This window comes from Anguilla anguilla, chromosome 17 (genome assembly GCF_013347855.1).
Source record: "Anguilla anguilla isolate fAngAng1 chromosome 17, fAngAng1.pri, whole genome shotgun sequence".
NCBI classification, from domain to species: domain Eukaryota; kingdom Metazoa; phylum Chordata; class Actinopteri; order Anguilliformes; family Anguillidae; genus Anguilla; species Anguilla anguilla.
Window position 1 is genome coordinate 30192921 of NC_049217.1, and position 5000 is coordinate 30197920.

At 51.0% G+C, this 5000-nt stretch overlaps 1 long non-coding RNA gene across 1 annotated transcript in view; it reads left to right on the top strand.

Annotated features, from left to right (window-relative positions):
- Positions 1–902: 902 nt before the first annotated feature.
- LOC118216498 overlaps positions 903–5000 on the top strand; it is a 9167-nt gene continuing 5069 nt past the window's right edge. Inside the window, exons 1-2 of the long non-coding RNA XR_004763024.1 lie at positions 903–1130; positions 3763–3851. This is a non-coding gene — a long non-coding RNA (uncharacterized LOC118216498). The remainder of the gene's footprint in view (positions 1131–3762; positions 3852–5000) is intronic.

A 5000-nucleotide genomic window follows, 5' to 3' on the forward strand; every position in this document is an offset into this window, starting at 1 on the left:
CATAATTACAGATTAATACATACATATTTATATGGATAGATGGATACATCATTACATACAGTGAGCTCCATAATGTTTGAAACAAAGATGTATTTTTTTTTTCTGGTTTTGTCTTTATACTGCATATCTTTGTCCCAAACATTATGGAGCTCATTGTTCATGCAGAGATACGTGGATACACAGTTACATAGATAGACAGATACATAGTTACATAGATAGACAGATAGTTATCGTTACATAGTTAAATGTGTGTACATTTGGTATTTTTCCGAGAGCTTTTTCAAAGCTACCTGTGGGTACTTTGCCACTTTTATGTTGTCACTGTTGAAATTGTTCCTGTACTTATTCTTCATAGGACAATAGAGGAAGATGAGGGGGGAAAAATTTTGCGACATTGTTGGTTTTTTGTCCATTTTGTTTTTTTTGTTTTCATAACTTTTGTATCCATGTTTACCTCCGACTGCCTTATCAGTTTCCAGAATTGATACCTGGTTGTGCATATCACCTGTACATGCATGTATTTCTTGTGCGGTCCGCGTCAAGTTTATTTTCACGTGGTGTCATTGTTTTGTTTTGATCCCCTCAAACCTTCGTGCTCCTCATTACCCATGGCCCCCCCCCTTCCCTTTGCCCCCCCCCCACAAACCCGACCATTTGTTTACCTCCCCTCTCCTCACCAGCCTCAGTATCCATGGTGACTTAATTTTTTCAAACTCCCCCGCCCCCCCCCCCCCCCCCAACTGCATCCGCGCATTGAAATTATATCGATCATTCTTTCGTTCTCGTTTTTTCCGATTTGGTTATTTTCTCTTTAAAAAAAAAAAACAATCCTGCCCCCCCTCACCACCACGACCACCCCTCCCCTACAAATTCGTCCTCGTGGATGATACCATGGGGGGTGGGGGGGAGCTGCCCTCCTTCCTGCTGGCCCGCGTTGTGGGCGGGGCCATCTCGCTGACGCTGTCTGTGTCGTCCGCAGCCTAACGGGAGCGGCCAGGGCAAAATGGCGGGCTCCTTCTTGCTGCCTCCGCCCCCCCCAGTGGCCCGCCCTGTGCCCCTCCCCATTACCGACTCTAAGCCCTGCGCCACGCCCCCCGACGGCGCCGGACTCCGCGCTCCCGCATCGCCGTGTAAGTGCCGCCAGCCGCAGCCCAGATCCGGGGGGGAGGACAAAAAAAAACGTTTTTTTAATTTAAAAATTAACTGAATTTTTAAAAAAAATTTGCAAAGAAAAAAAAAAAATAGGTTAGAACCAAACAGGAGATGATCCTGCACTTGCCCACCCCCCCGCCCCCCCCATTCAGTCATACATGCCCCCTCCCTTCATCGTGCCACACCCTCTTCCCCCATGTCCCACCTCACCCTCCCCCCTTCCAGACACCGTGGTCCGATTTGCAGAGACTCTGGGTTTTCCCAGACAGAACTAGATTCAGCCACCCCCCCCCCCCCCCCCCAATTTCACCGTATTTTTGGAGTCGTCTCGCTCTTGCCCTCGCTCTCTCAGGTTTACTGGCATATCTTTACCAGGAGCAGCTCGGTTCTGTTGTAGTTTTCGGTTTTTAGTTTCGTTTATTTTATTTTAACGTTTCCCCTTTTTTTTCGTTGAGAGTACGTTTTTGGTGAGTTGCACGGCCTCGGGAGCACACGGGAGCATTTTGGGGTAAAGGGGGGGGGCAGTGGGCACTGGAAGAGGCGAGTTGGGCAGCTGGTGGGGTGACCTGTTTCCCCACCGAGGCATTGGGGGTGGGGGGGTGGGGACCCACACCAATTGTGTGTTTGGTTTTGCTAGGGCTGAGATGGGTTTTACGTTACCTCGTTATTATTTTTTTTGTTCTTTTAACACTGCCCCCTCCCGTCCCCCCTCCCTCATCCACAACCCAATGTTTGTTTGTGCTTGTTCTATATTTATCAATGTTATCTATTGTGTACCATAGATTAGCAAAAATTTGTTTTTGTTGACCCAATCTCCTATATACACCTACCCCCCCCCCTGCCCCTCACCAGCCCCCACCCACGCCAACCCCCTCCCACCTTCCAGTCCAGCTCATTCCTATAACCCTGCACCCCCCCCCCCCAAACTCCCCTTACCCCACAGCGCCCCCCCCCCCCAAAACTGTGTAGAACCTCTCGTAATTCTCTTGCAGCATAGAGGTGTGATACAGAGCAATGCTATGGTATGATATAAATAAGTGTTTATTTAAGTGTGCTTCAATAACAGTGTCTTTGTTACATAGCTGTCAGGTGGTGATTCTCAGCTCTCATTTGAATCAGTGTTATTTGGCTAACAAAGCTAATGGCTAACAGGGTGGACTGCGCATAATATTCGAGGCAGGACTGCTTGAGCCGAACATGCACCTCAGTTTGTGACATAATTTTGAGTAGCTCAGTGGACCTGGGTTCGATGTGAACTGCCCCTTTAAACCAGTTACCCATGTAACGATGAGCTCTGGCTTTTCTCATATATTTTTTCCCTGCACAAATAATTTCTAGATCTGTCCCTGTACATAAGTCAGTACGTTTGGGTTGACTGAAGGAGACTATGTTGCAGTATATATTAATCACTAGCAAATGTCAGTTGATGTGTTATTAAGAGTGGCTAGATCGATATCCACAATGATTGATCGATATCCACGATGGTTACAACAGCAACGTTTCCCGTGGTCGCAATCTGCACTGTTTTAAATGGAAGTCCTCACACAGGAACGGTGCCTATTATGACCTTGCAGTGCCGAGCATATCAATCTGAAAACCTTCACCTGTAAACACGTACATTTCTAATCCATTAGTATCCATTAATGCTGGCCTGAACACAAACAGCCATCGATGGAAGTTTAATGCGGTTATTAATGGTTTATTAAGGGTTAATACTGAACCATAGACGTTTTTTTCAGACAATGGCCTAGAATGCCTGTAAAGCAGTGTGGTGGTTAGTAGTCCGAACCTGGTTCAGACCCGGTCCAGGTCCGGTCCAGATCCGGTCCAGGTCCGGTCCAGACTTCAATAGCAGAGTCCCAACTTATCTTTTGGTAAGAAGCTGGTCCTAGCCTGAACAGATCCCCATTGGACCGCAGAGACAGATCCAGACAGTAAAGGGAGTGGAGTTTTCGGCCTTGTCTGTGAAGCTCCTGGTGTAACGGCATCTCCCCCTGTGTGGGTTTCTGAAGACCAGTGTAGACTGGCGGCGGGGGGGGGGGGAGACAGTGAAGGACCAGGTGTACTACCTGTTCTTTTCAGGTCATAGTCAGTGATGGTGCTTATGTGAATGGATGCAGCTGTGCTGTTGAAAGTAATACTAGCAGTACAGGGACAGGATCCCTGTCTGATTTACACACAGCTCTCTGTGCTGCTGCGGTCTCGCTGTGGACCTGGGTGACTCAACTGTCCATTTCTCCTCCTCTCTCACTGTCCCTGCTCTTCTGTTTCATTCTCCCCATCCCTGACTCTCTCTGTCTCCCTCTTCTTTCTCTCTCTCTCCCTCCCTCGCTCCCTCTCTCCTTCTTCCTCCCTCTCTCCCTCGCTCCCTCTCTCCTTCTTCCTCCCTCTCTCCCTCTCTCCCTGTCTCCTGCTCTCCTCCCTCTCCCCCTCGCTCCCTCTCTCCTGCTCTCCTCCCTCGCCCCCTCGCTCTTGCTCTCCTCCCTCGCTCCCTCTCTCCTTCTTCCTCCCTCTCTCCCTCGCTCCCTCTCTCCTTCTTCCTCCCTCTCTCCCTCTCTCCCTCGCTCCCTCTCTCCCTCTCTCCCTCGCTCCTGCTCTCTCTCTCTGCAGCATACTCCTCGCCAGGCCCCACAGCTCCCGGCCGGTTTGTCGGCATCGGATCACGGGACAACTTTCTGAGCATCCCCCAGCAGACGCAGGTAAGAGTCCCGCCCCCTGATCGAAAGAGTCCCGCCCCCTGCGCGAAAGAGTCCCGCCCCCTGCGCGGAAGAGTCCCGCCCCCTGCACAAAAGAGTCCCGCCCTCTGATCTAAAGAGTCCCGCCCCCTGACCGAAAGAGCCCCGCCCCCCGCGTGAAAGAGTCCCGCCCCCTGATCAAAAGAGTCCCGCCCCCTGATCGAAAGAGTCCCGCCCCCTGCACAAAAGAGTCCTGCCCCCTGATCGAAAGAGTCCCACTAACCACTCCATGCTATTCTGTGGAACAGTGACTGTGCCTGCAGTGTTAAGGTTTGGGGATTAACTTTTTGGAAAATATAAAATAGGCACAAGCTAGATCTAGCCCTCTCAAATTCTGTCTGTAAAAAAAGATTCACATCTGTTAAACTACCAGCTGATTCATAGGCTGTTTGTGCACCCCAGATGGTAGGACCAAAAAAAAAAATCCAAGGATGAATATTGTGTTAGGGCGCCCTCTGGTGGTGGAGTATAAACACTGCAGAAAGGAGGAGGAGGGTATGGAAAGGGGGGTGGGGGCTTTAAGCCATGTCAGTCACGTTCTGACTGTCTCGTTGCCCATGGCAACCAGACATGATGTCATTGCAATTTGAACTTGAACTTGAAGCCCGGGGGTTGGGGGGTAGGGGGGTACGGGGGTACGGGGCGTGGGGGGGGGGGGGGGGTCGATACCCCAGAGTGGTCACTACTGCCAGGGATCACAGCGAGTGGGGGGGGGGGGGGGGGGGTCGTCAGGAAGAGGAGGAGTTATAAAGCTTGGAGGCTGCTGGGGTGGTGGAGGGGGGCTTGAGGGGGGGTCGTGTCCAGCCAGAGTCAGACCAAACAAAAGGGGGCTACCCTGGGCTGCGAAGGTTCCATTCGACACGCAGAATGCTGAGTCGTGCCAACACTCCTTTTTCTTTTTTTTTGCAATTAATTACAAGCTTAAAACCTGGCCCACCCACCCAGTACAAACAAGGGGGTGTCAATGACTCTACCCTCTCTTCCGCCCCCCCCCCCCACCTCCCCTCTGCTGCCCTCCCCTCCAAAACCTCCATCCACAGACCCCATACACTGCAGCTTCACTTCCACAAACAAATATGGGGAAGCGAATCCCGCTGTCCGCCAAACCAAGTA